This window comes from Bidens hawaiensis, unplaced genomic scaffold, assembly GCF_021521415.1.
Source record: "Bidens hawaiensis isolate Kalapana, Puna unplaced genomic scaffold, B.hawaiensis_p1.1 tig00011633_1, whole genome shotgun sequence".
NCBI classification, from domain to species: Eukaryota; Viridiplantae; Streptophyta; class Magnoliopsida; order Asterales; family Asteraceae; genus Bidens; species Bidens hawaiensis.
In genome coordinates, this window is record NW_027491911.1 from 233,377 (window position 1) to 257,660 (window position 24,284).

Genomic DNA, 24,284 nt, shown 5'->3' on the forward strand with positions numbered 1-24,284 from the left:
AATTGCCCTTTTATTCTGAACGATCAATCCTTCCTGATTGACTTATTACCGGTAGAATTAGGTAGTTTTGACGTGATAGTGGGAATGGATTGGTTAGCACGTAACAAAGTGGAAATAAATTGTGAAAAAAAAATCTTCAAGATCCGGGTGTCGGATGACGAAGAGGTGTTAGTGCAAGGAGAGAAGTCGGGCACAATGATACCATTTATATCCCACCTCAAGGTGTTAAAATATATACGCCAGGGATGCGTTGCGTATCTCGCGAGCTTGACGGCCACAGATTCTGAGGAGGAACGGGTGGATGATATCCCGGTGGTACGCGAATTTCCACAAGTTTTCCCCGAAGAACTTCCTGGATTACCGACAACCCGACAGGTCGAATTCAGAATCGATTTAATACCTCAAGCTGGCCCTGTTGCTAAAGCACCCTACCGACTTGCACCGTCCGAGATGCAAGAATTATCCAATCAGTTGCAAGAATTGTTGGATAAAGGATTTATACGTCCTAGTCATTCCCCATGGGGTGCACCTGTATTATTCGTGAAAAAGAAGGACGGGAGCCTTAGAATGTGAATTGATTACAGGGAATTGAACAAGTTAACAATCAAAAATAGGTACCCTCTTCCCCGAATTGATGATCTGTTTGACCAGCTGCAAGGTGCGAACTATTTCTCAAAAATCGATCTTAGATCGGGATACCATCAGGTTAGAATTCAGGAAGAAGATATCCCAAAAACCGCATTCCGGACTCGCTACGGCCATTACGAGTTCTTAGTTATGCCTTTCGGATTAACAAATGCGCCGGCAGTGTTCATGGACCTCATGAATCGAGTCTGTAAACCCTACCTCGACAAATTCGTCATCATGTTTATTGACGATATTTTGATCTACTCGAAAAGTAAAGAAGAGCACGAGCAACACTTAAGAATAATTTTAGAGCTTCTGAATCAGGAAAAGTTGTATGCAAAATTCTCCAAGTGTAACTTCTGGTTACAAGAAGTGCAATTCCTCGGTCACGTTGTAAACCATCAAGGAATACACGTTGATCCGAGTAAGGTTGAAGCAATTAAGAATTGGCAAGCGCCTAAATCGCCAAAGGAAATCCGCCAATTCTTAGGCTTAGCTGGATATTATCGTCGATTTATAGAGAACTTTTCCAGCATCGCCCAACCTTTAACTCTCCTGACTCAAAAGGATCGAAAGTATGAATGGGGAGAAGAGCAGGAAACGGCGTTTCAAACGTTAAAGCAAAAATTGTGCCAAGCGCCGATTTTAAGTCTCCCCGATGGAGACGATGGTTTTGTCGCGTATTGTGACGCATCGCGTAGAGGGTTAGGATGCGTGTTGATGCAGAATAATAAGGTTATAGCCTATGCTTCCCGACAGTTAAAAGTACACGAGAAAAATTACACTACTCACGACTTAGAACTGGGAGCGGTTATCTTCGCACTTAAAATCTGGAGACATTATCTCTACGGTACGAAGTGCACCATCTTCACCGATCATAAAAGTTTGCAGCACATATTCGATCAGAAAGAACTGAATATGAGGCAACGAAGATGGGTCGAGTTGTTAAGCGATTATGACTGTGACATCCGTTATCACCCCGGCAAGGCTAACGTCGTAGCCGATGCCTTGAGTAGGAAAGATCGGGTTAAGCCATTGCGAGTGCGAGCGCTGGGGGTGATAGTTCAGTCGAACCTTTCGGACATGATTCGAGTCGCTCAACGTGAGGCGTTGAAAGAGGAACAATTGGAAAAGGAGGGACTTTACGGCAATGAGAAGAATTTCGAACAGCGCGTGGACGAAATTCTCTATTTCAAAAATCGGGTTTGGATCCCGACCCTCCATGACCTTCGTGAATTAATCATGGACGAAGCGCATAGATCGAAATATTCCATACATCCGGGATCGGATAAGATGTACAAGGATGTGAAGGAGTTCTACTGGTGGCCGGGTATGAAAAAGGATATAGCAACGTATGTCGGTAAGTGTGTGACTTGTGCGAGAGTTAATGCGGAGCACCAGAAACCCTCGGGGATGTTACAACAACCGGAAATTCACGAATGGAAGTGGGAGCAAATCACGATGGATTTTGTGACACATCTCCCTAAGACGTCCCGAGGACATGATGCAATTTGGGTAATCGTGGATCGATTAACCAAATCGGCACATTTTATCCCGATTAGGAATAATTATAACACTGAGAGACTTGCGCAGATTTATATAAATAAAATTGTGTCTCGTAATGGGATACCCATCTCAATCATCTCCGATCGGGATAGCCATTTCACCTCCAATCTTTGGCAAGCGGTGCAAGAAGCGCTGGGAACGCGTATTGATCTAAGTACAGCTTACCACCCTTAGACCGATGGTCAGTCTGAGAGGACCATCCAAACCCTGGAGGATTTGCTTCGTGCATGAGTACTGGATTTTAAGGGAAATTGGGATCAACATTTCCCACTCGTTGAATTTTCCTATAATAACAGTTACCATTGCAGTATAAAGGCATCGCCTTACGAAGCATTGTATGGTCGGATGTGCCGATCACCACCCTGTTGGACTGAAGTGGGCGACACTCAGGTTATTAGATCAGACCTGGTCCAGGAAACGACCAGCAAAATCCTTGAAATTAGGAACAATCTGAAGGCCGCGCGGGATCGGCAGAAGAGTTATGCCGATACCCGTAGAAAACCGTTGTCGTTTGAGAAAGGTGATAAAGTGTATTTGAAGGTATCACCTTGGAAGGGTGTAGTCAGATTTGGAAAGGCGGGGAAGTTAGCCCCGAGATATATTGGACCATTCAATATTACTGCAAAAATCGGTCCCGTAGCATACCGATTAGAACTACCCGATGAACTGAGTGCAGTTCACAACGTGTTTCACGTATCGAACTTGAAAAGATGTCTGGCGGATGAGACGTCGGTGTTATCTTTAGAGGGTGTCCAAATAAGTGATAAGCTAAATTTCGTAGAGGAACCCATAGAAATAGTAGACGGAAAAATAAGGCAACTTAGACACAATAAGATTTCGTTGGTCAAAGTTAGATGGAATTCGCAACGAGGCCCAGAATATACATGGGAACGAAAGGACGAATTTCGGAAGAAATACCCCTATCTATTTCCTCAGAAGGAAGTAGTCGACGCGTAAAATTTCGAGGACGAAAATTTTTTTTACGAGGGGAGAATGTAACGATTCCGGCAAAATCAGGTATACCCTAACCGGTATATACTATTTATGTGTTATTTAATAATGAATATATGAATTGTAATGCGTTTATAAGAGTATGTATGATTCACATTACGGATTATACTCGATTACACAGTTAATCGTATTGGAAATACGATTAACCGATTAACGGTTATTGAAGCCCGAACGAATCAAGGATTACATTATAGACGAGATATATGATATTTAGTGATATTTACGAAGTATTTAAGCTTCGGGATAAGTGAATTAAAGCACAGAAAAAGAATTTTCGATTTAATGGTACGTCGGTACGTTAAACGAAACCTTTAATACCAAACCGAGCAAGAGACGATCGATCAAGCCGAAAAAGATGCGCAATTATTAATGATATGATGTTTTAAGTTAATAAATGTCATGGTTTTAAGTTTTTTAAAGTTTTTAAATCGGTTTTATATAAATTTCATTTTTAAGCCGAAAACGACCGTTTTAGCCTCGTTTTAAGCTGAATTAAACATTTAACTCAAAAACGAACTGAACCAGTGTAGGTTCCCTGGATGGATCGCACGAGATATCTCGATCTACTCAGGTGCGGAATCCCTGCGTAGATCGTTACGAGTATAGAACACGAATCACACGAACACACGAAACGAACACACGTTATATAATAACTCAAACACGTGATACGATATCACTATTACAGACACACGTTACAGCTCTCGTAACAACTCGAACAAACTAACACGAACTACCGATTCCTAAACAATTAACCACAAACATCCGTAACCTAGGACTATTTATACACGACAACTTCGCCTGGCATGTTCAGGCGAAGTTGTCCATAACTTCGCTTGACTAACAAGTTCGCCTAGGCGAACTTGTTAACAACTTCGCTTAAGACATATATAAAACATAATTAACATTACAGACTCGATTACAGACACTAGACTATGAACTACTGACATTATGCACCAACAGACTCCCCCTTGGCAGTAGCTTCATGTCTTGATCTTCAAGCACGTGTCTTGTAACCTTCAATCTCTTTGTCTTCATGCATGTACTCCTTCTCTCACACATACCGTGACTACTCGCTGATATTTCCTCGCTTCGTCTTTCCAAGCAGGAATATAAAATATCTTCTTTTCATTTAACACCTGCAGATCAGCTTTCGATAAATTAACAAGATGCATCGGATCATACACTCTTAGCACTTCTTGTTCGTCTTCGTCTTCCATCACGGCTTCAGCAGTCTGGCAATCAACATACCAATATTTAAGGTTCTTCAACACATCCTTGGGCATTGTCTTCATCGGCACATCTTTAAGACACCGAATCGGTTTGTACTTCATTACCATCCAAGGCTTGCCATCTGCTCTCATTCCCCTTTCTTTATCTTCCACTAGCTTTCCCTTCTGTGGCTTTAATAACTCAAACTTCTTTTCTTTAATACTTTCTTTCCACACGATCTTCCCAATAACTCTGGCCATGTTGTCGTCACTTCTATTAATCAACCCCAATCTAGCCAAATCCTTCACCTCACATTCAGGCAATGTATTGAGAGATCTCAACGTCCTCTTAAAGTATTGGATCCCATCATATCTTTTCACCACGAACACTTTTAACTGTTCATCATATAGCCAACAGATAATTCCTTTCTTTGATTCAGCATAGCCTTTGATATTATAACTTTTCTTGAACATGGTTGGAACAGCAGGCTTCTTAGTTTTGATAAACCAATGAGCATAGCCTTCCTTCCATCTAGGCTGCTCCTCCCATTCTGTATCATCACCTGCTGTGTCTTGACATACATCTGACTTTTCAACTTCAGGGATCTCGTGTTCAACATTCTCCTCAACTATTTCACCCTCTTCAACATCATCTTCAATCACTATTTCAGCACCAATCTTTTCAATCTCCTCAATTGGTAGAACATCATCTTCACACATAAACTCATCATCCAACATATCATCATCTAATTCCTTCAAGGCATCGATCACATCATCTCCCATCTCCTCATCATCAACCATCACCACCTCATCACCACCAGAACCGCCAGCTGCGCTTGCAGACTCCCCCTGAGCTGTGTAAGTCCCAAGAGCTTGAGTAGTTCTTGGCAACTCACCACCTGCACCTTTCGATGCATTGGGATCATCGTCTCTATCATTTCTCTTCTTTGTCCTTAACTCGTCGCCTTTACAGCTTGTCTCCCCCTGAGATGCCAAGAACTCCTTCATAGCATCTATAATTCTCCGATGTTCAACCAGGAGGGACGACTGTAGTTGATTCTCTGCTACTAGGCGCTGAATAGCCTGGGTCTGGATAAGATTCACCCTTGACTGCTCTGCCACGACCCGTTCCAGTGCAGCTATTCTCTCCGAGTCTGAGAGGGTTGCATCGAAATCAAACCTCATGTGAGATGTGTCTTGAGTATACTCAGCAGGGATTTCGAATGAAACCGGGACATCAGAAGCAGCTGTGGACGTAACCGCAGGTGGTATCGTGACCGACAACCCTGCAGTTGCAACGACTGTCGACTCAACAAATTGTGCAACAACCTCGACGAAGTAAGCGTTGGAGGCGGAAACGATACGATATCTGGAGTCGTCAGCTGGAGTGTGATAGACGGGAGGCCAACAGATGATGTTGTAGCCACCACGGGTACATCGGTGGCGCTTAAACTTGTGACCTGTAGTGATGTAGGAACAATTGACATACCTGACAGTGCGGGCGGAGCGAAACGTACAACTCTTGAAGTCTCTCCAGCTCCCATACCTGCACCTGTCCTTTCCTGTCTTGAACGTCTAATCAACTTGTGAATATCCTCTTCTTCTTCTGACTCACTATCATCATCTGTCCTCTTTCTCTTCCCAAACGTCCTCTCTTGAGTCACCAACATCCTTCTCGCCTCATCCATAACATCATCAAGATCTAAGTCAGCCACCGTCGTAGCTGCTCAAGTAACATCCATCCTCGAAACTTGTGCTACCGAGACCTGTACATCTTCTTGAGGATCAACTCGGTCCATATCGAAGTAGCCTTGACCTCCAAACACTTCATCAAGGTCTATGTTCTCCTCTCGTGACACAATAGGCGCAGCAGGTATATGTTGAGGTGCTCCTGCCTGTTGTGGTCGAGGGTCTCTGAACTCGTCCCCATTGGCAGGAACATACTCCGGGTTTTTAAGTACCCAAAGAGTAGAGTATGCCTTGGACGCAGTTCAGGCTTGCTCCTCGCGCTGGATGTTCGGCATTGAGCGAAGATACGTTTGCTCACACTCTCCACGTATCTTATTGGACGTCGTTGAGGCAACGTGGGAGCAACATGATTCAAGATCATCTGAATGAATCTTGGATACATGATGAACCTTTCACGAGCCATCGCTCTCCTCTGTCTATCGATCTTATAAAAGACCATCTGACTAAAGCTATAACGTTTGTTATAAGTCAGAGCAGTCATTGCTGACTGCATGGTCGCGCCCATTCCGTCAGTGCCAGCCTTCCTCCCTGATATGCAGACAATCATTACGTGCATGAGGAAGCGCCACTGATCGAGCAGGAACCCCTTCCTCCTTTGTGTATCGCCCAATGGACCAGAATAGCCCATTCGTAGAAATGCTCCATCTCGGAAAGGAGCCACAAAGTCCGTCGGGTCATCCCGAGTCTCATTACCGAAACGTAAAGCCACCCGTATTTGTTCAGAAGAGAACTGAACTTCTTGATTGTTGACGGTTGCTCGCATAACCGGGGGCTCAACGCGGCAATCGTATTCCACTGTCTGCCAAAAATCCTCAATATTGGGTAAGGAAATCGGCAGAGTCGTAGTGATTGCGTGGAATATCCTCGAGCGAAGGAGGAATGTGATTATCTCGCGATAATCCTCAACACCGCTTGCTTCCGGGTCTAAGGTGATATACATGTTGTGACCCGGGAAGAATTGCCTCTGATTATATCCGTCATCTCCTCCAGCACCTGCTACTGCAGCCATATCTGCAACAAACGAACCAAGTTAGATAAACGTTAAGGCATAACACAAGTTCGCTTGTTACCATGAGCGAAGTTGTGAAAAAATCTGTATAGGCGAAGTTAAAGGTGGGGCGAAGTTGGGAACAACTTCGCTTCAGCTTTAAGTTCGTCTAATAACTGATAAGTTAAAAAGGTCCAGGCGAAGTTAATGATAACTTCGCCTCACCACAACATCGCCTCAGGCGAAGTTACGAATAACTTCGCCCAAACCCTAAGTTCGCCTGAATCTGAATCGGCGACAGTAAGGTCGTTTCAAACTTTCGAAAACTTGATGTTTCTGGTTAATGTGAAGATTTAGGACACTTAAACACAAGATTTTAAGGATAACTAGACGACCAGGTTGTACATGACCACGTGAAGACAAGTTTTGCAATCGGGTTTAAGGATCGATCGTCCGAGGTCATTAACCGGTTGTCGAAACAACCTAGGATTAACAACATGAACATCGATTATCAGATATAAGAACCCAAACACACCTTGAATACTGATTGAAATCGAAGAAAGATAACAAAGATGAATCGACAGATAACTTCGCGAAAGTTATCGAGAAGTTCGCTTAGGGTTTTAGGAGACAAGTTCGCTGATTTTGAAAAATGTGAACAGTTTGACCTTTGAAAATCCTTATATAGGGACGATGTTATACAGGCGAAGTTACGGTTAACTTCGCCTAGGCGAAGTTATTCACAAGTTCGCCAGTTTAACAACTTCGCCTATATTTACAAAATCAAACCTTATAATTTGAACATTTTTCAATTAACTTTTAAAACTTCCCTTTAAGAATTAAATGACACGATCAAGTCCAAGTAACCAGATAGAAAAGCATACAACTACATAAAAAGAAAACTTTTAACAATTAAAGTTTAAGGGATCAAATTTCAGTCTTTACAAGGGACTACTATGTTTTAGAAAAGATCCGAACAGGAATCATACTAATTACGTGACTGTCACATAGATCCGTGTTTAGCTGTATTATGACATAAAGAAACAGGTTGTAGGCAGGTAAATAACTTAAAATGGTTTTCATCATTTCTGTGATACGAGTTAGGTTCAATTATGCCTCAAAATTTAAGTGGGCAACAACTCAGAGATTATGATGCCTCCTATCTATTCTCAAAGCGTATTTGGCTTTCCCCAAGTCACCCCGAATTGACCTCGACCCATAGTGTCTGATTAAGTTTGTAAGTACTCTTCATCTGCTTCCCGTTCTCTTTCTTACTCCATGATTGAGAAGTCTTGACATTGTCAGCTCTAGAATGTTTCAATAACTCATAAGGTTTTTTTTTTTTTTTTTTTTTTTTTTTTTTTTTTACGATAAACATATACATAGACTTCAGAGCAGTAAACAACTGCAAGTCCCGAATCTGGATCACTGCAGTTTCTTCACACACTATCTTTACGGGAATCAGAACATTTATGGGCTCGTGTATGACTGGGTAATCGCTTTTCTGCCTATCATTCGGAAAGATATATATGAAGACATGCAAAACTCTTAAGGAGTTTCCACGTAAAATCGAGTAGATTTAGTTTGTATCACATCTACTTTTACGCACCATAAAAAGCTACCATGACATACAATGACTGTTCTAAAGCCTTTTAAGCCTAATAACTTCACTAGTTAAGCACACAAAAGCAGTATATCTATCATTTTCCAAGGTTGGATCAATTTTCTGTTAAACATAGTAAAGTAACTTCTTACGAAGTAGTAGACTTGAAAAATAATTTCATTTCCCTAAAAGAAAAATTTTAACATCAATCGCCCCAACCAAAACAAAGTCTTCAGGTAAACGGCTATCCCGAAGATCCAATGGATCAGCTGGACCGACCACATACTAGTATGTGTCCTTCTAACTAAGTATGATCGACTAATTTTAAGCGAAAGAATGAAAACACATCATAAACCGCCCCGGTCACTTTCAGTCATCTGGTTAATGGCTATCCGCATATTCTACAAGTAGAAATGAGGACCAAACATATCCTAAGACATGTCCTTCAAACTGAGGCAACCGACATAATTCTAAGCGATAGTGACGTTTTTTTTTTATTTTTTTTTATTTTTTTTAAACGAACATAAAAAGCATGGTTACTCGGGATTGATCATCCCATTCAGCTCAATAAGGTTTTGAAATCTTGTTTTGTCAAACGCTTTAGTATATAAATCAGCGAAATTATCAAGCGTATCCACCTTTTCAAGCACAATCAGTTTCTTCTCAGCACAATCCCGTATAAAATGATGACGTATGTCAATATGTTTAGTTTTACTGTGCTTCACGGGATTGTTAGTTACTGAGATAGCAGCTGTGTTATCAATGCAAATAGGAGTAAGTAAGAAATTCAGACCATAGTCGCGCAACTGTTGTTGAATCCAAAGAACCTGGGAGCAGCAGTTGGATGCTGCCATGTATTCTGCTTCACAGGTTGAAATTGCGACTGAAGTCTGCTTCTTGCATTGCCACGACACCAATCTGCCACCAAGAAACTGACATCCACCAGTTGTTGACTTCCGACTCTGATTGCACCCTCCATAATCAGAATCTGTGTAATTCTAGGGTACTGGCAATTGAATTGACTTTCTTGGTGAGATGGGATTTCTTGTGCTGCTTTCCCTTCTTGCACGGTAGACATTTGTCTTCAAAATTGAAACTTTTCAAGGGAACGCCCAGCACAAGTCCATTCTTGACAATGTGGTTCATCTTCCGAAGATGAATGTGCCCCATTCTCCTATGCCACAATTCGGACTCCGATTCGCTCGCTTTTGTCATAAGGCATGATTCTTCCGTGGCCATTTCAGTAGACCTCATATCCATAATGTACGTATTCCTCTCACGTGGAGCCTTCATCACAATCCACTCCTCTGGTATCTGAAAACCAGGATGTAACACAATTGCTTCATTCTTTGTGAAGTGTACGGTGTACTCCTTATCACAAATCTGCGACACACTCAGCAGATTGTGCTTCAATTCTTCGACAAAGTTTACTTTTTCTAATGTCATCTTACCGTTAGACACCGTTCCCATTCCTGTAATCTTTCCTCCACTTTCACCTGCAAAGCTCACTCTCCCTCCTTGAACAGGTTTCAAATCATGTAACAAGTTTTTGTTACCCGTCATGTGCCGGGAACAGCCGCTATCCACAACCCAAAGATTATTGGCAGCCCTGTTCAACTGTTCCTGCACGATAAAGCAAAAGATTAGAATCTAGGGACCCAAGACCAATTGGTCTTGGATCTATACATCCCAAACTTTGGCTTTCCAAAGTTAGTATCTGGATAATTCCTGTAAGTCCTATTAGGATACCTCCTTGTAGATTGATTGTGAAGCCTTCCAAACCTTTGTGAATTGAAAGAATTATAGCTTGTGGTTTGGTTATTAGCAGTGTAAAACTGAGATTTGTTTCTATGAAAACTTGAATTAGTCACATTTTTGAATTTTGAATGGTTTTCATTATTAGCAGTATGATAATTACTATTAGGCTTATTCTCAGTTTTAGTAGGCCTCACACCTCTGAATCGCTGCTTCAGAGGGCAATCTGCTACAAGATGTCCTAATTGATTACACCTAAAACAACACCTATGCTCAACTTTTTTATCAACCGGTGTTTTAGATGTCGAGGCTTTATTACCGCCCGTTCGTCTCACATATGGTGGGACATACGGGTTTAGTGGAGTACTTTTTTTATTCGTCTTATCTTTCTCTCCACCATTGGGTAATACCACCTCCTCTTTTGCCTTACCAGACTCGGATGACTTATCCGAATCCGATGAGACTGGACTTCGATCAGAAATTTGAACACTTGAAACAGGCGAACTTGTTTCGCCTCCACTAACATTTGGTTCTTTACAATTTACTTTAACTGGTACTGTCTGAGCAACCTCAAAGTCAACAGATTTCTGAACACTAGGGTTAAAAGTGTAATTGTGATTATAAGGTGGTGGAACCTCATGATAACCGATTCCTCCTCTCTTAGCAGAGGAACCTTGATCACTAACATGGTGATCAAGAATAGCAGAGGAATTTATGAACTGCTCAAGTTTTCTATTCAATTCCACCACTTTCACCTGGTGATCAGCAATCTGTTTTTCTCTATCAGCGATTAGTTTGGTTTTTTCTTCCAAAACTTCATAGCTTAGATCAATCACTTCAATTTTTTCAGCAAGTTTTGCTTTTAGACTTTTAATATCTTTTTCACAAGCTTTTATCTTTACTTTATAACTATTTTCTCTTGTTTTAGTATAGTGATGATCTTCTTTTAAAGTTTTAAACTCAGCATCCAAACTAATATACTGATCAGTTATAGTAGCTAATTTCTCAGACAAGTTTTCGCATTTAGAACAAGTAGGTTTAGAACATACCTCGGAGAGCTGGTCTTTAACATCTGCCATAAAAGCTTTTTCTTCTCCGGTAACCTTCTCATTTCCTTCAGTTTCAACCTTCGCCAAATTGGCCTGTTCGAAAGTTTCTTCAGAATGCAAGTTCCAGTTGTATTCACCATCTCATCTGGAAATCATTGCACTATAATCTTTAGAACCCCCACTTTACTGTGTAGACCTGCCCTGACTTCGTTCCACACGCTCATTCCTGCATTCCTTTGCAAAGTGACCGTTTTGCTGACAATTGTAGCATCTTACCTTCGTCTTGTCAAACCCTGGCCTTCCACCGACAAACTTCCTTCCGGTCTTTCTCATAAACCGCTTCACTCTTCTCACGATCATGGCCATCTGCCATTGTAGATCCATTTCTTCCAGATCATCAGCATCAATCTGGTCATAATCTTCATCCAACATAGCTGGATCAACAATCTTCCCCTGAATGTAGTTCTCATAGGAAGCAATAAAAGAAGCATAGAGACCAAACTGCTCTTCAGCAGACTTGACACTCATAGGCATCTTGGAGTAGTTGTTGCTGGGAATACTTGGAGAGCAACTACTCTTGCTTACCTGGGGTTGAGAACCACTCGATCCACCTGCTACATAGCAAACATCACCATTTGTGTTGACTGACACATGCCCCTCATGTGATGAATTTGCGCCCGACTCTCCCTTCGAGTAGTAGGCAGCAGATTCAGTCTTCGATCCTGAGCTAGTGTTGACTTTAGCTCCATACATACCTGGATCTTGAACCTGATCCATAGGTGTCTCTTTTCTGACCATTTTAAGCTCAAAGGTTCTGAGCTTGTTGACTGCCGTTTCTAGATCATATGTGGGAAAGTCTTTGTCTTCCCTCATCAGCACAGTGTACATCTCCCATTTTGGTGGGAGAGCATCTAGAAGCTTCTCAACTATTTCTTCTTCTCGGTAGGAAATTGAATAGTTGCTCAATTCAGTCATCAGATGGTAATATCGAGTGATAATATCATCTAAAGATTCATTCTTCAAATACTTGAAGACTGAGAACTCGGTTTTGAGCAATTTTATCTTTGAAGCACGGATTCCTACATTCCCTTCAAATCTGTTCTCAAGAGCTTCCCAAACCTCTCTTGCTGACGTATACTTTCTAAACGTATGAAGGATCTCTTGTGGAAGAGCCATAGTAATAGCAGCATGAGCCTTGCTCTCGGCCTCATACATCTTTTTCTCTTCTTCTTCCATTTTGCTATACTTTTTGATTTGATCACGACCTTCATACTCCATAACTGGTGGAATATAACCATCCTGGATGCATACCCACATCTTCGCATCCTGGTATTTGACATATTGTATGAACCGATCCTTCCATGCAACGAAATCGGTTCCCTTCAGCAACCTTGGGGCCTTAGTAGCTGACCCTGCTTCTACTTCCATCTTTACTATCTCAGAGATATTAATTGACGACATCTTTCTCGAAAACAAAGAAACCCGAAAAAAAAATCAAAAAATCAAAAAATTTTCTGAAAAGTACTGTAGGCGAAGTTACGGATAACTTCGCTTAAGCCTTAACTTCGCCGCTGATTAACTTCGCTGAAGAACTTCGCATATGATTAACTTCGCTTAAGGTAAGCGAACTTAGGAGGTAGGCGGAGTTGTAGAGAACTTCGCTGAGTTAGGCGAACTTGAGAAGGTAGGCGAAGTTGTGGATAACTTCGCTTAACCATATATCTTCGCCGAAACCCTACGTATCCTGACGGCAACTTCGCCTGATGAACACGGACGTTTTTGCAGATCTGAAATCTGGATTTTACGAGGTTTTTGACGGTGCAAAGGCTTGAATACGATGGTAGGAGGTAAGATTGACTCAAAAACACAGAAAACACGTCCCGCGAATAGTCGAAACGGGACGATTTCTACACCCGCGTGAATATCCCGAACCACACAATCGAGCAAAAGCTCTGATACCAATTGTAGGTTCCCTGGATGGATCGCACGAGATATCTCGATCTACTCAGGTGCGGAATCCCTGCGTAGATCATTACGAGTATAGAAAATGAATCACACGAACACACGAAACGAACACACGTTATTTAATAACTCAAACACATGATACGATATCACTATTACAGACACACGTTACAGCTCTCGTAACAACTCGAACAAACTAACACGAACTACCGATTCCTAAACAATTAACCACAAACAGCCGTAACCTAGGACTATTTATACACGACAACTTCGCCTGGCATGTTCAGGCGAAGTTGTCCATAACTTCGCTTGACTAACAAGTTCGCCTAGGCGAACTTGTTAACAACTTCGCTTAAGACATATATAAAACATAATTAACATTACAGACTCGATTACAGACACTAGACTATGAACTACTGACATTATGCACCAACAACCAGATTATCCAAAACATTATCCGGATTTCCAAAATTCAAATGAGTGGCTAGAAATGGAAAGGTGGGTCCCACCCCACCTCCCCTCCCTTCCGATCGGCTTGGGGTATAAACCCCTTGCCTTATCATTTTTTTTTAAAACCAAGTATTGCAAGATCCTTCTTCCCTTCCGCATTATGATCTAAAAACCCGGATTTGTAGCAAGAAAAGCAAGGTAAAAATCAAGTTATTTACGTTTTCATCTTCTTTTCTTGAGTTTATTTGCAAGAAAATGAGTTTTCAAGTAAAAAGGGGTGAAAACCCGAGATGAAAACCGATTCTTGCATGATCAAGTGATGTATACGGGTTATACAAGGGATCTTGGTCCAAGAAAGGAGTTAAACGAACCAAAAGCGAATTTTTACGGTTTAAATCTTTGTTTTTAAATCATAACCGAAACCACGAAAGAAATGGCTTGATTGTGGGTGTAACTTGCTTGGTGTGGTGTTATTGTGCTTGTAGGTGTTGTATCTAGTTGTTAACAAAGGCTAGAAAGCAAGATCCTTGCGATTTGAAGCTAAAAACACAAGGTAGTTCGGTTTTTATATGGTGTATGTGTTTTGGACAGATTATGGTACATTTAGAGTTAGGCTACGAAATTTCACAGAGATGATCTACACATGAAAATATGAGATCTGTGAAAATTTGGTAATTTTTGGACAAAGGATGAATATTTGGTGAATTTAATGCTCGGTTTTGGCTAAAAATGGTGAAAAATACTTAAATATCATGATAAATTCTGGAAAATTCCAGATAAGCTTTTTATAACATGTAAAAGTCACACACAAATTTTAGGTCAGTTGGAGAAGTCTAAGTAGGTTTTTCGGTTAAACGAGTTCTAGGGTTTTCTAGCTCGGTTTTAGTGAAAATGGCATGTAAAAAGAGATTTTGGTTCTGGAAAAATTACAGGGGACTATGGGGATGGCAGGGGTCATCCAGGAAAAATTTGGGATTTTTCTAAGGTCGTTTGGTATTTACGACATATTTAGTGTTTAAATGGTGTTTAAAAATAGATAAATAAATTTTAAATGTAAAAATTAATTCTGGAAATATTTTTATAAAATTCCCCACTGTCAAAAAGTAATTTGTGCAAAATTTCAAGATCCAAGATTAAACGGATAATTATTTGTGCTAAAAAGAAAATAAAAAACAAACTTTTAAAGTTTAAAACGCGTAAACCGGTAAAGTTCATCTAAACGAGCTGACAGGTGTATAAAAACCCTAAAAATGAACTATTTTCATATAACTGAGTTAAACAGGTAAAAATAAATCATCCGAAAATAATTCGGATGATTTGAGTAATTTTATCCGATTTAACAGTTTTCCGGTGCACTAAAGACGGAAACGGGTCTCGCGGCCTATCGGGGCGTCTAAACCGAGCTCTAATTTCACAACTTTAATTAAATTATCAGTCAAAAACTATTTTCGGGTAGTGTGTGACCAAACTCATTTTTGAAACGTAAAAACGGATAACCATGCTAGGCACGCAAAACGGGGAAAACGAACTAATAGTAATTTTAACTATTGAACTCTAAACGATATCACAATCTGAGTCCGGAGAAGTGTTTCTGGGTTAACATTGCCCCCAGAACGGGTACAGTACTGGGTTAACAGTGTCCCCAGATGTACCGGTTAACACGGTTAAAGTTATATTAATAATGATGGTATAGTAACGAACTTAGGGATCGTATTACAGATCCGGATTAATAGCTGCGCACTGTGTTACCTACTTGCTTGCGAAAGGTGAGTTTCACGAGCCCCTTTTTCTGAATTGTTTTTAAATATTTTCCCGGGGCGGAAAGCATGTTACTATTAAAATGTTTAAGTACATACTGAACGCATGGATTTGCGTGAATTTATATATATTTTATTGTACGGGAATCGTACGGAAATGTACTAAGATGGTAATTGTCTGAGTTGCTAACATTGTAAGGCCCCATAACACGAGTGATTAGCTAAAAGCCGGTAGAGTGTGAATAGTACTATTGGTCTGACAAACCCAACTGGTCCGGCATGGATTTGCTGATGTTTCCCAGCCAGTTGCACATGTCTATTTTGTTGTTATTTATTTTGCTATGTAATGTTAGGCATAGCGGTTTGTGATGGGTTTTAGCATCTATTTTAGATTATTAGTTGAAACATTTTTACTAATCTAGCAACGGAAGCATGATAATATCAACAACCTATTGTTAATTTTATGAAACATACCAATATGTAACAAGGCTAAAACCCGAAATAGGATCAATCTACAAGAACAAAAGGCTTACAAAATTAATAATAACAATAACTCTTTTACCTCAAAAGAGTAGGATGATATGAAGAGGAAGATGGACTAGCCTCCAAGAGTAGGATGCCTCAAGAGGTGATACCCACGAGCAACACGGATGAGTGTTAGGACAAGAACACTAGAAAACCGAGCACCCAAGCCCTCCTCCCTTGCTTGTTTCGGCCGAGAAGAAAAGGAGAGGGAGAGTAGGAGGTTTTTGCACTTTTTAAATTTGAAAGAAAAAGTGATCCATTGCATGTGTAGGCTAGTGGGGTTTTTAACCAAAAAAATAACCAAGAGACCTTGATCACATTGGCTTGTTGGGGTGGTGGTGGGTCCCACCCAAACCGGCCACCCATCCCTTCCTTTTTTTTTTTTTTTATTCATTCATTTATATATATCACATATATATAAAACTAGCCTACACTATTATAAAACTATTTTATAATCTTTTCTTAATTATTTAACCAATTAAATAATTAAATAAATAAATAAATAATCCAAATTATTTATTTTAATCTTTCAAGTGCAATTTTCAGAAAAAACGATTTCCTAAACTTTGTGTTCGGTATTCGTTTAAAGATCATATCTTAAACAAATACAATCCGATGTCTATCTAGCTCGTTATTGGGTATGACCCGACTTGGATCAAGCACAGTTAGCCACATTAATCTAAATACGTGTCTCGTTCATACGAAATTCCAACAATCTCCCACTTGAACGAGATACGTAGACAATTAATGCTAGTGGTGAATCCCGCCTAACTCGGTCCACCACCCCTAATGTGTTTGACGAAGTGCCATTCAATAACATCATCCCTTCAAGTTCCTTACTTGATATGATTTAGGTGAATCTATCATTATATCCCTTTGTTACTAGATGTCATGTTGGATCTAAGAGACATAGGTGATCATTCTCTTTTCAATTCAACTTTATCAGGCCTTAGACATCTAAACTCTCAACACATAAGAGGAACAAATTCCATCTTGACTGTATACGCCTCTCATTATCACTTTGTACTCTACCCGAGCTCATCCTTATGTACCATCTTTTACGAATAGCGAAGGGGAGAGTCAAAGTGTAATACTCGGTGAAAATCAAGACCCAGTATACATCTCAGGTCTAAGGATAATATGAAATTCTCCTTTACTCAAAATTACTAATGATCAGGTCCAAAGACTCCATGTAGTAATATTGAGAGCGGGTCAGTCCAATATTTGTATCCCACAAATATCTATGAACCTTGGCAGCAAACCCATGCTCCATATTCATTCCTTATGAATATCCACCAATCCTAGTTCATAATAGTCTTGCTTCATATTTGTTCCCACAAACGTGATCGACTACGGACTTTTAGAATAAGATAACTTATTCATGGATTAAACATGCAAAATTAGAATTTTAACTCAAGATTCCATAATCATATTAAAAGAGTTAAATTACAAAAGTCTTTTAAACGTTAATACAAAATAGATCAAATCCAATTACTAGAATATCGAAGTCCTAAGCTACTCGCATGACGCTCATGTTTCGGTCTTTCTAGGAGCTTCGTAAATGGATCCGCAAGATTTTGATCAGTTCCAACTTTGCGAATACATATCTTTCCTTTTTCAACTTCATCCCTTATGTAGTTGAATCTCCGCTCTATGTGCCTAGTCTTTTGGTGCGAACGAGGTTCCTTGATTTGAGCAATCGCACCCTCGTTGTCACAAAAGATTTCTAGGGGGTCTTGAATGGAAGAGACCACCCCTAGATCAGAAATGAACTTCTTCAACCATGCAGCTTCCTGAGCTGCCAATGAAGCGGCGATGTATTCTGATTCTGTAGTGGACAATGCTACCACTTCCTGTTTTGAGCTCTTCCAAGAGACAGCTCCTCCATTAAGAGTGAACACATACCCAGATTGTGATCGAGAATCATCTCGATCAGTTTGGAAGCTCGCATCCGTGTAACCTTTTATAGCGAGTTCCTCCTCACCAGATCCATATATCAGAAACATATCCTTAGTTCTCCTAAGGTATTTCAATATGCTCTTAACAGCCATCCAATGACTGTTTCCTGGATTCTGTTGGTATCTGCTTGTCATGCTCAAAGCGCATGACACATCCGGTCTAGTACATATCATCGCATACATGATGGATCCTATAGCAGAAGCATATGGGATTTGTTTCATCATCTCTTGCTCACCCTTTGAGCTTGGACATTGATCTGAACTCAATATGGTCCCTCTTTGAATAGGTACAAAACCTTTCTTGGAGTTTTCCATCTTGAACCTTTTCAAGATTTTATCAATGTATGTACTTTGGTTCAAACCTATCAAGCGCCTTGACCTATCCCTATAGATCTTTATTCCCAAAATATAGGCAGCTTCACCAAGATCCTTGATGGAAAATCTACTTCCAAGCCAAGCCTTAACGCTTTCCATGGTTGGAATGTCATTTCCAAATAGTAGAATGTCATCGACATACAATACTAAGAAGGTAATTATACTCCCACTAGCCTTTTTATACACACAAGCCTCATCAGCGTTCTTGATGAAACCAAAATTTTTGATTTCTTCATCAAAACGATGATTCCAAGTTCTAGATGCTTGTTTCAATCCATAGATTGATTTCTTTAACTTGCATACTTTATTAGGATGTTTTGGATCGACAAAACCTTCAGGCTGAACCATATAGACATCTTCCTCAAGATATCCATTTAGGAAAGCGGTCTTGACATCCATTTGCCAAATTTCATAATCATAATGTGCAGCTATGGCAAATAATATCCTAATAGACTTTAGCATTGCCACAGGCGAAAAAGTTTCATCATAATCAACCCCTTGAGTTTGAGTGAAACCTTTAGCTACAAGTCTTGCTTTATAAGTATCCAAGTTTCCATGCATATCAGTTTTTCTTTTGAAAACCCACTTACTTCCAACAGTTTTGGTGTTAAGTGGTGGTTCAACCAATTCCCAAACTTGGTTGTCATACATGGATTGCATCTCAACGTTCATGGCTTCAAGCCATTTGTCACAATCATTCTTGGACATTGCATCACGGTATGTGGTTGGTTCATCCGAATCTACCACGTAGCAACCTTCTACAAAAAATCCATATCTTTCGGGTGGATTGCTAACTCTACCAGATCTGCGAACGTTTTGTGTGTTTTGATCAACCACTTGATCACTTTCAACAACCTCTTGTTGAGTGCTAGTATCAACCAATTGTGTATCATCTTGTGATTCTTGATCCTCATCAAATTTCACTGTTTTACTATTGGTTCCTTCCTTAAGGAACTTAGTTTCCAAGAACTTACCCTTTCGAGCAATAATAACATTTTGCTCACTAGGGTCGTAAAAGTAATATCCTATATCATCTTTAGGATAACCTATAAAGATACACTTAGTGGATCGGACTTCTAATTTGTTTGGGGTGTATTGCTTTACATAAGTTTCACAACCCCAAACTTTTAAGAATGATAGCGATGGAGCCTTTCCATGCCATATTTCGAAAGGTGTCTTCTCCACTTTCTTGGTTGGAGCCATATTCAATATGCGAACAGCGGAAAGTAAAGCATAGCCCCAAAATGATAGAGGTAAAGTGCTTCTAGCCATCATTGATCGAACCATATCTAATAGGGTACGATTTCTCCTTTCAGACACACCATTATGTTGTGGTGTTCCAGGTGGAGTAAGTTGTGAAATAATTCCACAACTCTTAAGATGATCTTGAAAAACACCACTTAGATATTCTCCTCCTCTATCACTACGAAGTACTTTGATTGTTGTTTTGAGTTGTCTTTCTACTTCAGCTTTGAAGTCTTTGAACATTTCAAAAGCTTCATCTTTGTGTTTCATTAAGTACACATAACCATATCGACTATAATCGTCAATAAAGGTAATGAAGTATCTTTCACCATTCCTAGTCATTGGTCTAAAAGGACCACATACATCCGAATGTATGATACCTAATAATTCTTTTGACCTTTCAAAAGTTTTATTAAAGGGTTGCTTTGTCATTTTGCCTTGTAAACAAGATTCACATACATCAAATGAATCAAACTCATTGGTTTCTAGAATACCACTCTTGCGAAGAGTTTGCATGCGATTCTTGCTTATATGTCCAAGGCGACAATGCCAAAGATAGGAATCACCCAAGTCCTTCTTGAGTTTCTTGGTGTTGACATTATACATTGAACTACTATGTGACATACCACTTTGATCTATTTCATATATACCATTCATGGGTATAGCTTTAAAGTAAAATATGCCATTCATCAAAACATGAATATCATAATCAATAAACTTAAGATCAAAGCCACATTGTTTTAAAAGGGACACGGAAATAATGTTTCTCCTTAACTTAGGAGCATACAAAACATTTTTCAAAATTACTTCCAAACCACTTGGAAGCTTTAACATGTAGTCTCCTTGAGCTTGGACTTCAACTCTTGCTCCATTGCCCATAAAGAGACTAATGTCCCCTTTGTTGAGTTGCTTACTTCTTTTGAACCCCTGCAACAAATTGCAAATGTGAGTTCCACATCCGGTATCAAGTACCCATGTATTTGAAGAAATAACATTTAGTTCAACATATATAGTAAAGATAATACCTGAGGTTTGCTCCGCATCCCTCTTATCTTTTAACGCTTTGAGATAGGTCGGACAATTCATTTTCCAATGACCTATCTCTCCACACTCAAAGCATGGATCTTGCGTCGCAACCTTTTGCTTCTTTTCCTTCGGTTTGTAGGGCGTGATGGCTTTCCTCTTTCCCTTTCCTTGGACGTGGCCCTTGCCCTTAGCAACACTTGCTTTGGGGTTGGAGTTATGTCCCCTTTTGCCTTCATTGATTGTTAGAACGGGTAAAACCCTTTTACCCATTCCCGCTTCGGCCGTTCTTAGCATTGCGTGAAGCTCACCAATGCTTTTGTCCCATCCATTCATGTTATAATTCATGACAAAAGTTTCAAACCTTTTGGTTAATGAGTTGAGGATCAAATCCGTAGCCAACTCATTAGACACGGGACAATTCAACCTATTAAGCTTTTCAATGTAGCTTTTCATCTTTAGGACATAAGATGAGACGCTTTGGGTTTCCTCCATACGACATGCATGAAACGCTCGAACCGTTTCGAAACGTTCCGCTCTAGCTTGTTGAAGGAACATTTCCTTCAATTGAGTTATCATGTCGTATGCCCCATGATGCTCGAAATCCTTTTGGATTTCGGGAATCATAGTTGCTAACATGAGGCAAGAGGCTTGTACCGAATCTTTGGTGTACGTGACCCAATCGTTATAAGCCTCCTCATCTTCCACGTTAGGCTCGTCGGGAATGGGATCGTCTAAGACATATGATATCTCTTCTTGCTTGAGAACTATTCTCAAGTTGCGATACCAATCCATAAAGTTATTATGGTTTAGACGATCCTTTTCAAGGATGGTTCTTAAGGATAGGTTACGGGTGTTATGGGTAGAGGTGTTTGCATTGTTAGCGGCCATCTACAAAATTTAACAAAGTTCTATTTTAGTATTATAAACAATTTTAATTATTAATACCCTTTTATACCACATTTTAAATAATAATTAAATTCTAGAATCCAACGATAAATCAAATTTCGGTTAGGTGACCTTTATCCCGTCATTTGATTTAACAAGGTAGTCAACCTTGACAATTGCAACCCTTTGCAACTTCTAGAGGTATGGGACCATTCGAAATCCTTATTTCGTGTTGGCATGTTTATCCCATCAACACCATTGGATCCCATGCTTAGGTGACCTTTATCACATGGTTTCCAATTCAAGTCGTCCTACTTGCATAAACATGTAAGATTAACATACAAGTGGTTAGGTGACCTTTATCCCACAAATATGTTAATATTACCCTAAGTATATTAGTTTGCTTGAAATGGTTAGGTGACCTTTATCCCATTTAAAGTTCCCTAATACGTTAAGTGTTATACAAAAGGATGGTGTTTAGACTTGTTTCCTTGGTAATTAAGAAAAAGGGATTTTAAGTTTTCCAATATTCTAGATTTAGGAAACTTATTTACCATGTTCTAACATGCATTTAGTAACATGGTTAAATGAAAACGATTTTCACCGGTTCTAATTATAATAAAACCATTTTTTATTATAGGCGTGAGACGGCTATTTAATTATTTTATAAATACTACGTGTCACGTCAATTACCAATAATTATTAGAACCCATTTTATATGTTTGTTTTATAAGATCTATGTGACGGATTGATATCCTATATCTACCATTCAAACACAATCAAACAAGCATACAAACACCATAAGGTCAACCATAAACACGAGCCTCTAAGCGGACCACACTTGTTGGCCGAAACAGGTGTGTGTCCTAGTCTTATCCTAAGGGACATAACATGACACAAGGATGAGTGATATGCTCCCACTTGATCTTGCATCCAATGCTTCAAGTGTCTCCTCTTTAATTTGTTGTGATTTCAACTTGGGCTTCTTAGTGGGCCTTGGACTTCCATAAGCTTCCTTGGGCCTAAAAGGTAAATTTGGGCTTTAATGGGCTTTGAATCCCAAATCGGCTTGTGAGGCCCAATTAACCCAAATAAGCCCAATAGGCCCAATCCACCAAAATCTTGTAATTCTTCAATTTACAACAAATATATCCTAATACATTTGGTCTAAAATAAAGAAAATTACAAACAACCTATTTACTATTACAACCATTTGTAAAAATAAATACAAGCCATAATTACTATTACATTCCAAATGAGTAATAATATAGATAAATCACAACACACAATCACAACATCCACATCGGTCTAGGCTCGGTTTAGGGACTAACTTACAAATAAATACATATCCAAATATATATTTAAAGACTAAAAAAAAACCCCTCACGGTTGTTATTGGGCTTCGGCCCAACAAAAGTTATTGGGCTTCGGCCCAATTAAAAAAAACCGCCGGCCCAAAGGGCTTCGGCCCATTTTAACCTCACGGCCCAAATGGGTTTCGGCCCATTTGGCCAAAAAAACAAATTTTTTTTTTTTTTTTTTTTTTTGAACTTTAACATCCATATGTTAAGATCTTGGGTTTTATAAAATCTCATGCATGTTAATTTTATAAAACCAAAGGGGAAAAACTAAAAGTAAACCTATGTCCTTGTAACCGGCTCTTGATGCCAATTGATGGGTTTTAGCATCTATTTTAGATTATTAGTTGAAACATTTTTACTAATCTAGCAACGGAAGCATGATAATATCAACAACCTATTGTTAATTTTATGAAACATACCAATATGTAACAAGGCTAAAACCCGAAATAGGATCAATCTACAAGAACAAAAGGCTTACAAAATTAATAATAACAATAACTCTTTTACCTCAAAAGAGTAGGATGATATGAAGAGGAAGATGGACTAGCCTCCAAGAGTAGGATGCCTCAAGAGGTGATACCCACGAGCAACACGGATGAGTGTTAGGACAAGAACACTAGAAAACCGAGCACCCAAGCCCTCCTCCCTTGCTTGTTTCGGCCGAGAAGAAAAGGAGAGGGAGAGTAGGAGGTTTTTGCACTTTTTAAATTTGAAAGAAAAAGTGATCCATTGCATGTGTAGGCTAGTGGGGTTTTTAACCAAAAAAATAACCAAGAGACCTTGATCACATTGGCTTGTTGGGGTGGTGGTGGGTCCCACCCAAACCGGCCACCCATCCCTTCCTTTTTTTTTTTTTTTATTCATTCATTTATATATATCACATATATATAAAACTAGCCTACACTATTATAAAACTATTTTATAATCTTTTCTTAATTATTTAACCAATTAAATAATTAAATAAATAAATAAATAATCCAAATTATTTATTTTAATCTTTCAAGTGCAATTTTCAGAAAAAACGATTTCCTAAACTTTGTGTTCGGTATTCGTTTAAAGATCATATCTTAAACAAATACAATCCGATGTCTATCTAGCTCGTTATTGGGTATGACCCGACTTGGATCAAGCACAGTTAGCCACATTAATCTAAATACGTGTCTCGTTCATACGAAATTCCAACA